The sequence below is a fragment of the Balaenoptera borealis genome (assembly GCF_965194805.1).
Source record: "Balaenoptera borealis genome assembly, chromosome: 5".
NCBI lineage: Eukaryota > Metazoa > Chordata > Mammalia > Artiodactyla > Balaenopteridae > Balaenoptera > Balaenoptera borealis.
This window is the reverse complement of record NC_138862.1, coordinates 108,500,402-108,512,290: the sequence shown is the minus strand read 5'-3', so window position 1 is coordinate 108,512,290 and position 11,889 is coordinate 108,500,402. Positions and strand designations below refer to the sequence as shown.

Genomic DNA, 11,889 nt, shown 5'->3' with positions numbered 1-11,889 from the left:
AATTTAAGGAAACCATCAGACAAATATACACATAAATATATTTTAAGAAAGTATCTTCGTTGCAAGGTTGTTCATAACAGCCTAAGATAGGAAACAACCATTTGTTAGGTATGTTGTATGATTTGCTTAAAGTGGAAGATTGAGCAGTCTTTACATGGTTTCATAAGAGAGCATATTGACGTGGAATGGTGGCATTATGTGGAAGATTCAGAGTGCTGTTGTTTTTGTAAAAACAGACACAAACATGTCTGAAGGATATGTACCTAAATGTCTCTGGGTGCTGACTTTTTTTTGGTTATTTGTATTTTCTAATTTTTCAACAGTAAATACTTACTGTATAATAAGAGTTTAAAAAAACCCACAAAGAACCAAATACAACAGAAATTTAAGTGCTACTGTTTGAAGAAAGTGGTAGTTAGGGTTCAGAAGGGATGGAGGTAACAGGTAGCGTTTTCCAAAGAAGTTTCGGAATGTAGGTGGGAGTTAAACAGGCCCTGAGTGAGAAACAATTTGCATTGACAGGAAGGAAATTGAATGTGAAGGGAACCACAGGTGAAAAAAACGATAGAAAATAGGGGGTAAAGGCACTTATATTTTGGTCCCAGTGTAGCAGAGAGCAGCTTCAAGTTGTCTGCAAGCTGTCCGTGATTTCTGGAATGACTCAGCCTCAGCCTCAGCCCCCTTGACTTCTGCCATTTGCAGGTTCTTGGAGCTCTGAGCAGAGATTTGCTGCCTTGAGGGCAATGGGGAAAACTTTGGTGTTTTGTAAGAAATACTGAAAAGTTTTTGACATCATACAGGCAGGACAGACAGCCAAACTTACTACAGAATCATTAGTACTTATACCCTTGAGGTGTTCTTATATATGGTCATGCACTCAAGTGAATGTGTCCTCTTCTTGGTGGATCTTTATCAGTCCCAGTTCTTGGCAGCTACCCTGCCCAACTTACTCTGCTCCCTGGACTGATTTTTTTCCCGCATAGGTTTGACTGCAAATCAGTTGTGTAATGAAAATCAGTGGACTTATGAGGCATTCCATTTGGGATTTGCATCTACTTCTTAGGAGTTTGTCTTTTTTGTTTTTTTGAAGAGGATTGCTTTCGGTGCTGTCTCTTAAGATTTAGTAGGGTAGTAGCTTTCTGTGCTTCCATTTACTGATTAGCAAAATGGAATATCACTAGAGTTCCTTCTACCACTCATGTTCTTAATTTATGAAACATATAAGTATGGTTAATTGCCATATGTTAGATATGTATTCACTGATGGATGACCTAAAACATTGTCTAGAGAAATAGCTATCCATTCCTTGCATTCAGTTGATGGCTTGGACAGGATGGGCCCTCTTAGGATGGCGTTCAGATTCCTTTGGGCCTTGGCAAGCAAATGAAGCATGCTCGGACATTTCTAGGATAGAGTGGGTTGTTCAGAAACAGCCAAAAGTGTGAGATGGTGAGAGTTTCAAGCTTCTTGCCAGGCTCATTCCAACCCCCTCCCCCCTGCTCCTCCCCGAATATTGAGGCTGGTTCAGTTTCCCAAGGAAAATCTGATTATTTCCAGGGTCTGTGTCTTATCACTTTCAGGTAGTTTTTAGCCATTCAAAGCAGACCCTATCTGCCTGAGTAAATAAAAGTATCAGGACAAAAGGCGAATCCCTCTCCCCCTTCCCCACCCCAGTGGAGCCCAGATTTTGCAGGCTACAGTGGACAAGAGGTGGTCAAACGGTTGATGGAGTGAAGTGGGAGGAAGATGAGAGGGAGAGGAGAGAGGGTGGGTTTGAGCTGGCAGCAACAGGGCTGGGAGAGCTGGGATGAGAGAATCAGCTGCAAGGGGAACAGGGCCTATATGAGCAGCAGGAAGCCTGGCCTGGGACTTGGAGGTGGTGGGGAGGTGGGCCTGGAGACGGGCCATCAATGGAGAAAAGACAGCGTCTTCAGTAAGTGGTGCTGGGAAAACTGGACAGCTACATGGAAAAGAATGAAACTAGAACACTCCCTAACACCATACACAAAAATAAACTCAAAATGGATTAGAGACCTAACTGTAAGGCCAGACACTATAAAACTCTTAGAGGAAAACATAGGAAGAACACTCTATGACATAAATCACAGCAAGATCCTTTTTGACCCACCTTCTAGAGAAAGGGAAATAAAAAAAATAAACAAATGGGACCTAATGAAACTTCAAAGCTTTTGCACAGCAAAGGAAACCATAAACAAGATGAAAAGACAACCCTCAGAATGGGAGAAAATATTTGCAAATGAAGCAACTGACAAAGGATTAATCTCCAAAATATACAAGCAGATCATGCAGCTCAATATCTAGAAAACAACCCACCAAAAATGGGCAGAAGACCTAAATAGACATTTCTCCCAAGAAGATATACAGATTTCCAACAAACACATGAAAGGATGCTTAACATCATTAATCATTAGAGAAATGCAAATCAAAACTACAATGAGGTATCACTTCACACCGGTCAGAATGGCCATCATCAAAAAATCTACAAACAATAAATGCTGGAGGGGTGTGGAGAAAAGGAAACCCTCTTGCATTGTTGATGGGAATGTAAATTGATACAGCCACTGTGGAGAACAGTATGGAGGTTCCTTAAAAAACTAAAAATAGAACTACCATATGACCCAGCAATCCCACTACTGGGCATATACCCTGAGAAAACCATAATACAAAAAGAGTCATGTACCACAATGTTCATTGCAGCACTATTTACAATAGCCAGGACATGGACGCGACCTAAGTGTCCATCAACAGATGAATGGATAAAGAAGATGTGGCACATATATACAATGGAATATTACTCAGCCATAAAAAGAAACAATATTGAATTATTTGTAGTGAGGTGGATGGACCTAGAGTCTGTCACACAGAGTGAAGTAAGTCAGAAAGAGGAAAACAAATACTGTATGCTAACACATATATATGGAATCTAAAAAAAAGTTCTGAAAAACCTAGGGACAGGACAGGAATAAAGACGCAGACGTAGAGAATGGACTTGAGGATACGGGGAGGGGGAAGGGTAAGCTGGGACAAAGTGAGAGAGTGGCATGGACACATATACACTACCAAATGTAAAATAGATAGCTAGTGGGAAGCAGCAGCATAGCACAGGGAGATCAACTCGGTGCTTTGTGACCATCTAGAGGGTTGGGATAGGGAGGGTGGGAGGGAGACATAAGAGGGAGGAGATATGGGGATATATGTATACGTATAGCTGATTCACTTTGTTGTACAGCAGAAACTAACACAACAATGTAAAGCAATTATACTCCAATAAAGATGTTGAAAAAAAAGAAATCAGGTTTGGGAGGAAGGTGATTTCAGTTTTGGCTTTGTGGAACTTTCAGTGCCCAAGGGACTGCTGTATGGACAGAAGCATGGGTTTGAAATGCAAGAGGATTTCCCTGGAGAGAGGTTTGGGAGTCATCAGTGGGTCCATCAGGGAGTCAGTGAGATCGCCCAGGAGGAGCGTGAGGATAGAGTAGAGAGTGCCAAGGACAGAGCTCTGGGCCCACCCAACCACACTTAACGGGGCTGGAGTAGGAAGAGGTGTGAAGAGAAGCAGGAGAGAGTGCATTCTATGGAAGCAAGAGTTTAAGAAGGGAGTGGGTGACAGTGACAAATGCCATGGAAGCTCAAGCAGGATAAGGCCTGACCATTCAATTTGTAACTGGAAAGCCATTGGTGTGTTGTCGAGAGCAATTTCAATGGAGTGAGATGGTGGGGTGGGCAGCAGCCGGCTCATAATGATTTGGCATATGAATTCAAGGTAGAAATTGCAGTAAAAACTGTAGCCTATTCTCACAAGAAACTAGGCTATAAAAGAAGAGAGAACAAAAAGAGTGTTCAGCGGCTGTGTCTTTGATTGTTGGGTTAATGCTTTCTAAAGGTCTTGTGGCTAATGTGTTTTTCTACTTGCAGAATGGAACATTCTCAGACTCTGATTCTTTAATTTTCTAAGTGGCACTTTTTGCTTTTTGTTTATGATTTAACCGCTATAAAAATGCCCAGCTACAGCTTGCTGCAGGAACATAAGTTCTGCTTCTTATCATGGAATTGTTCTTGAGGCGGTTACCTTTGAAGTTGTTTGGTACATTAAAAACAAACAAACAAAAAACCTCAACAAAACAAAAAGTTGAGAAATTGCAAGAGATTTGGCTTGTTTACAAGAAAGTAAAAGACAATGGGAATACATAACTTTATAAGCTTAGGTTATGTTTAATTGCAAACGACTTTGTGAAAAATTTCCCATCTTTACTGTCCTTGAAATATGGGCTAAAAAGTGAGAATGCTTACAGGTGTTGTGTGTTCTGGAATTGCTTTGAATTGCAATTGGTGAGTGTGAGAAAGAATAAATCCCAAATGATTTGTGATTTAGTTTTATAGGCACACATTCATAAACTGGGTTCAGGCAGTAATTCCAGAAAAGCATACGCAGGAGTACAGGAGTACTCCACAAAAATTTAGCGAGTACCCATATATTCAAGCCTCTGTTAGATCCTGTAGGAGGGGAAATAAGGGGACTTAAATAATGCTGCTCATACTTGGTAGAAGGGAGATGTGCCTTAATAGATGTGGACGAAGGGTCAGAGAAGGGAAAGAGCCTTCTGATGGGTGATCAGGGTAGGCTTCTTGGAAGAGGTGGCATTTGAGCTGTTTGCTGAGAGAAAGCTGTTCATTCTCTTCGACTAGTCTGTTTCATGTGATACCCTTGACTACTCTCTTTCTTAAAACTGTGCCCTCGTTTGATTTTCCAACGCTCTGTTATCCAGCACCACCTCCTGTCCCTGTGTTGCCTGGAAGGATTTTTTTTTATGGTTCTTGTATCTCCTAGGTCCTCTGTTCTTTCTCTTCCTTTCTTCCTCAGAGATGTAATTTCCATCTGCAGCTTTGAATAGTTGCCTGGACAGATAACTCTAAACCCAGAACTTGAGCCTAAGCTGTCTCTGAACCTCCATCCTACATTTCCAACTTGAGGCCTCACTAGCAGCTCACGTTTAACTTGCCTGAACTCTCCCTCATGATACATAGGCTCGTCACCTCCCTCCTTCCCTTCCTTCCTTTTTCTTTCCCCAGTAACTGTTGAGTGCCCACCATGTGCTAGGTGCTAGTTGATCATTCTTTTGATTCCTCAGGCTTGGAGTCTCAGAGCCATTTTTGTTCTGTCTCCCTTACCACCCATGTCTCAATAATTTATTTCATTTCTCTTCATTCTTTGTTTCTATGACCAAATTTTATTTTATTTTATTTTTAATTTTTATTGGAGTATAGTTGCTTTACACTGTTGTGTTAGTTTCTACTGTACAGCAAAGTGAATCAGCTATACGTATACATATATCCCCTCTTTTTTGGATTTCCTTCCCATTTAGGTCATCTTCATTCTTTCCAATATGTTTTAAAATCTTTTTAGTTCTACTCATGCCCGTTATCTGTACACTTGCATCACTGCAGTGGTCCTGTGAATGGTGATCACCTTCCTCTTCCTCCTCTTCATCGTCAGCATCACCATTGCTTACTGAGTGTCCACCATGTTCAGAATGTTGCTAGGATGCCATAGTCTATAGACTGATAAATGGAGTAGAAGGGGAGATAAAACAGACCTGAATGATAAAGGAGCCCATTATCAACTCCAAGGTGATAGGCCCAGTGGGTGAGTCAGCAGTGCACTGTGAGATCAGAGGAAGTAGACCCCAAGATCTGGGAAAGATGAGTCCCTAGGCATGTGGAGAAGGTTTGGGGGAGGGTGTTGAGTGGTAAATGGTGGCCCCATGGTGAACATGTGAGAGGTGGAAATCCACATGGTATGGTGGGAGACCTGTGAGTTGAAAGTTTAGCTGGAACTGGACTGTGATGGATCTGGTAGACCAGCATGAGAAATCTAGGCTTTATCCCATTAGAAGTAAGGATATAGGGAGAGGGAATGGACAGAAATAGGGAGAGTATGATCTATGAAAAATGTCCTTTAAAAGAAAATCTGGAGGTGGTGTGTAGGCTGGCTTTGAAGGGAAGGAAGGCCAATTAGGAGATCTCACAGAAGCCTGCTGTGACATTTTGTTTCTCTTCTCTAAACACAATGGCTGCCAGATTAAGTTCCTAAGTCACAGCTTTGATCCTGTCACCCTCCTGCCCAAATGCCCTTGGTGGGTCCCCGTGCCTCGAGGAGCGGTTCTTTTGCTGGCTTTGGGACGGCGCTTCGTAATCACACTTCAGCCCGCCTTCCAGCATTGTCTCCACCTCCTACCCGTCAGGAACCAACCACTGGTCCCCACACAAATTTTCCATTCTCTCCAATGCTTGGGAAATTCTAATAATGGCAGTTTCACCCAGCCTTCAGCATACTCATGACGCCGTTCATGGTCCCCACACCCTCTGCCCGCTGCCGAAACTTCCCTCATACTGATGGTGTGGTTTGTTTCTGATTAATCAACAACTGACATGATTTTTTTCTGTAGCTGCTGAAGTTGTTAATTAGTGCTCATACTGTTGTTTGTATGTTTTGGTTTTGTTTCTCCAACAGTCTGTAACCTCCTCACGGGCTGGCACTGTGCTTGACACTTGTAGGTGGATACAGCCATCATATTTGCATCCAGTACTGCCCCAGTCGTGGTATCTCGAACATGATATTTGCTGACCTTCTATTTTGTTTTAACCTGTCCAAGCAGCCAGGCAGATTATGCAAGATGCTCGGGGCCCAGGGTGACAACACATTTGAGGATGCTGGCTTTCACCAGGGTGGTGGGCATTGAATGGGGAGATTCAGGAAGAACCTTTGTTTCTTAAAGTCTCCTTGTCCCCTTGTGTAGATAGGTTTTTGATAACCACAGGGGAGTCAGGAGTATCCCCTTGACTTTTGTTGGGCAGTGAGTTCCCAGCTCCCCTTTCAATAAGGCCCTTTCTCCAAAGGGAATAGTCTGCTTTGATTCTTGTCTCTTGAGATAGCTATCCCTGAAAACCAGGATACGATGACAACTAAGTTAAACTTTTTTGATACCAACTAGCAAGAAATAAGTTAAAAGTGGATGCTTATACTTTGCTGTTAAGTAGGTCAAAATATTCTGCAGAAGCAAAATGAGCATTATATGGATCAGAGAAATAATTGCCAGCACATAGGTTAACAAGGACTAAAGGCTGGAAAACTTTGGCCAAGGGTATAAAGCGTTTGCTTTTTACATAAAGGCGATGCATCCTGAAGAGTCTAGATTAATTTTCTTTCCATTTCTAGGGTCGGCAGGCTGGTGGGCATTAGAGGTAATGGCTAAGTGGCACGTGGAATGGCTTTCAGCTTTTACTGGGGAGCCTATGTACCAGGTCTCCAGGAATGTTAAACCTTGCTCACTTGTAAGGGGTGATAGGACTGTAGGTCAGCTGAATCTTCCCTGTGTGTTGATGAGAAGAAAGGGACAAAAATTAATAATATAAGACAACTGAGACAACTGAGAGAATATTCAAAAGAGCAAACAGTTTTAAGCTCTCTCAGCTACTATAGTAGCACTTACTTATGTAGAAACAGCTGACCTGCTAATTAGAAAACATCCTTGCCTATTCATTAAACTAATTATCCTAAGGAATTCTGCTAGGCAACACTTAGTTTACTTCTAATTATTGTGTGCCCTTGAAAGCAATAAACTGCACTTTTAGAATAAAATTTTATAATTTAGATATGTACGTGGTTTACTAAGACAGTTCCTGTAAATAGAGTGGGGTGGTAATGAGGGGTTTCACTTTGGTTTTTACGAAAAAGGCTTATGTACCTCTTCATAGGGAGATTATAATGAATTATTAAATAACGTATGTTTAGATCTGAGAACTCCTTGGAGATCATTATTGTTTAAATATGAGAGTTTTTTTTAAGGGTTTTTTTGGGGATTACCTTGGATTTTTCTTTTTTAAGAGGATGAACATTACATTATGACTTAAGACAGTGGTAAAACTTTTCTGTCACAAACTGAGACATTATGTTCAAATAAGAATAAGGTGGACCATTATTCACACAGCCACTTTACCCTGCAGAGCTTTTTCTGACCTTAGCCAGAACACTGGTTAAGAAGTGTAGGAAGAGAGCGCTCACTGCATACCCAGTGGTCTGCTGGTAACAGCAGTTATGTAAACAAGTGAGCTGGTGCTGTCAAGGAAAACTCAGCCAGCTCTTTTTTTTAAATTCTATTTTTTTACATCTTCATTGGAGTATAATTGCTTTACAATGGTGTGTTAGTTTCTGCTGTACAACAAAGTGAATCAGCTATACGTATACATATATCCCCATATCTCCTCCCTCTTACGTCTCCCTCCCACCCTCCCTATCCCAACCCTCTAGGTGGTCACAAAGCACCGAGTTGATCTCCCTGTGCTATGCAGCTGCTTCCCACTAGCCATCTATTTTACATTTGGGAGTGTATATATGTCCATGCCACTCTCTCACTTCATCCCAGCTTGCCTTTCCCCCTCCCCATGTCCTCAAGTCCATTCTCTACGTCTGCGTCTTTATTCCTGTCCTGCCCCTAGGTTCTTCAGAACCATTTTGTTTTGTTTTGTTTAGATTCCATATATATGTGTTAGCATACGGTATTTGTTTTCCTCTTTCTGACTTACTTCACTCTGTGTGACAGACTCTAGGTCCATCCACCTCACTACAGATAACTCAATATCATTTCTTTCTATGGCTGAGTAATATTCCATTGTATACGTGTGCCACGTCTTCTTTATCCATTCATCTGTCGATGGACACTTAGGTTGTTTCCATGTCCTGGCTATTGTAAATAAAGCTGCAGTGAACATTGTGGTACATGACTCTTTTTGAATTATGGTTTTCTCGGGGTATATGCCCAGTAGTGGGATTGCTGGATCATATGGTAGTTCTATTTTTAGTTTTTTAAGGAACCTCCATACTGTTCTCCATAGTGCCAGCCAGCTCGTGATCAGTGTTTGGATTGGGCCATCTGCTTCAATCTTAGGGGTATGTGCTTCAGAGCCAGTGCTTGGGTTCAAAGCTTCCATCCAACACTATGATCTGAGCATTCTCCAGCTAGGTGACCTTGGATAAGCTACTTAAAGCTTTGTGCTTCAGTTTCCTGATCTGTAAATGGGGCTAACAGTAGCTCCTGTATCCAAGGGCTGTTGTGAGGATTAAATGAGTTACTTCTCATAAAGTGCTCTTACATATCGAGGGCTCCATCCATGCATCCATCCACCCACTCATTCAGCCCCTACCTGTTGTGCACTCACCATGTGCTGGGCCCTGCTGTGGAGGCTGGTGTTAGGGGTACAGCACTCAGACAGAAGAGGTCCCTGTCCTATTGGAGCCTACAGTTTAGGGGGAAGAGACCATAAAAAAACAAACAAATGAACAAGTCTAGGTACTAATAAGTGTTACAAAGACAATAAATAGGGAAATAGAGAGTGACTGGGTTAAGGGGAGAGAGGTCGACATTGGCTAGGGTGGCAGGAGTGGATTTGGAGGAGGTGATGTTTGAGCTGAGATCTGAATGACCAGAGATAAATGTCAGCTCTCATTAAATTAAGAAAGTTTTCCTTTGTGTTGGTGACTCTTTCAAACATTCTTATTTAAAAATCTCTTATCAATATAAAATCCTTTCTAGCAGGACACCACTAGGAGATCTTGAGCCCCTCTCCCACTAGCACATGCCTGTGTTCAAACAGGTCATTGTCAACATCTTGGAGCTTTTCCCCTGAACCTCTTCTTGACAGCACCCAGCTGTGCCCACCCCTGGGTCTCTCTCCCTTGGCTCCAGCTGGGTGCTCACCCACCTTGTCATGCCTCAGTTCCTGGAAGAGCCTGACTCTGTTGTGCCCACCTGACAGAAAGTACAGGACTGGGTTGCGGCAGCTGCTCAGGCTCACCAGAGGCCTCCATATCTTGTAGGCCAGGCTGGCCACCATCGAGAGCTGGCAGTTCGGTGAAGGTAGGAAGCGGAGCGTGAGGTAGAGGGAGCGTGTTATGTGGAAGGGCACAAAACAGAGGGTGAAGAGGCCGCACACCAGCAGGGTGGTCCGGAGGGACTTGGCTTGGGCCACGCTGCCCACCATCATGAGAGTCTCCCCTGTCTTGGTCAGGCTCCTGACCATCAGCGAGTAGCACGCCAAGATGACCAAGGAGGGAAAGACAAAGCAGGACAACATCAGGACCACGCCGTAGGCGGAAAACTCATCAAAATGCTCTGGGCTGGTCATGTCGTGGCAGACCATCTGGCCGTTGATGTAGTCCATTTGGGAGAAGACCAGCGTGGGCAGCAGCTGGGGGACCACCAGGGCCCACGTGGCGGCAGTGCCCAGCAGGGCATGCCGGCGGGTCCGGTAGGGCAGCGAACGCAGCGGGTGGCACACGCGCAGGAAGCGGTGCACGGAGATGCAGGTCAGCAGCAGGATGCTGCTGTAGAGGTTGGTGTAGAACAGGAAGCACACCAGCTTGCAGAGCAGCTCCCCGAAGGGCCATCTGTCACCCAGGGAGTAGGTGATGATGAGGAAGGGCAATGTCAGCACATAAAGCAGGTCGGCTACCATCAGGTTCACCAGATTGATGGTGGCACAGCTCCAGCGCTTGGTTTGGTGCCAGGAGAGCCACAGAACAGTGCCATTCAGGGGGAGGCCTAGCATGAAGATGATACTGTAGGTCAGGGGAAGGTAGATTTGTTTGTAGTCCTCCGAGAAATAGCAGAATCTTTCTTCCTTTGAGATGTTGGTATCCAGCTTCTCTATCTCCTGGGAGGCTCCCTCTGGGAGCACAGCTGTTCCTGCTTCTCCTTCCCCTGGGGAGAAGCAAAATGGATGGCAGAGCATCATGACCTCAGCTGGGTGTTAGTGTCTGCCTTGATTTGGCATGCAACTCCCAAAGTCTGGTCAGAGTCCTTGTCTGAGAGAGACCAGCTCCAGAAAAAAAAGAGTTAACCCCAAGGGCAAAGCAGTCTTCAAAAGCAGGGCTTCTAGACTTACCAGGTCCACAGGGCTGCCCTTACCCTGACTTGTATGCTCTTGGCTCCAGGCTGGGTTGGTAGGAAGCTCAGATATAAATGGTGGCAGGAAGTTGCTGCTGTCATTTGAACAGGACACACCACCTCCAGCGCTGTGACTTGTTCTCACCCCACATGCCATGGTGGAGTAGAAAGTGATCCTTGGGGGTTAGGGAGGATTAGGGAAAGCACACGTTTTGCCTGCAGGCTCTGTGGGAGGATTTTGATTTGTATCTCTTTCAGGATTTATTAACTGCATATTTGAATTCTGAGGCCGATTTGCTTATTAACCATCTCAGCATCCCGGACATCCAAGAAAACAGATCTGAGCCATGAAGCCAGGTGCATCTTCTTTCCTACCCCTGTCCCTGCTGACAAAACAGATCCAACAGGCAGACCAACAGAGCTGAGGCAACTGTGTGTGGAGCCTGCAGTTTCTGGTGCATTGAGAAATCAGTGGGCCAGTCAGCATGGAGCCTACAGGGGTGGAATGAAGTTGATTTCTAGGGGTTAACCTTCAGAAAGATGAGTTAATACGGGGCAAGAGAGAAAAGTTTAAGTTGGGTAATTTTGGGGTACATTGAGTGTTGGCTGTAAACTGTACCATATAGATGTTTACTCACAACAGAAGGAACAGAGACCTCATGCATTCTATCAGTCAACAAACACTTACGGAGCATCTATTGGTCAGGCACTAGGGATAAAAGGTGAATAAAGCACGGTCCTCGCTCTCCAGGCTCTCACAGTCCGGTGGGGAAGACAAGCAGATACATTGCCTTGCAATGTGGGAAATGGTCAACCAAATGCTGGGAAAACCAGCAGGGTGCTGAGGGAGTCGAGTGAAGGCTTCTTAGACTAGTGCCATGGGAGCTGCTTGGGGGAACAAAGAGGAGCTTGCTGGGAAAGAAGG

The 11,889-nt window shown here is 44.1% G+C and overlaps 1 pseudogene across 1 annotated transcript; it reads right to left on the bottom strand.

The window, feature by feature from the left end:
• Positions 1-9,621: 9,621 nt before the first annotated feature.
• On the bottom strand, positions 9,622-10,809 carry LOC309629525 (P2Y purinoceptor 3 pseudogene; annotated as a pseudogene). Its single transcript has one exon. The product of its transcript is annotated as a P2Y purinoceptor 3 pseudogene (transcript).
• Between the last annotated feature and the right edge of the window lie 1,080 nt (positions 10,810-11,889).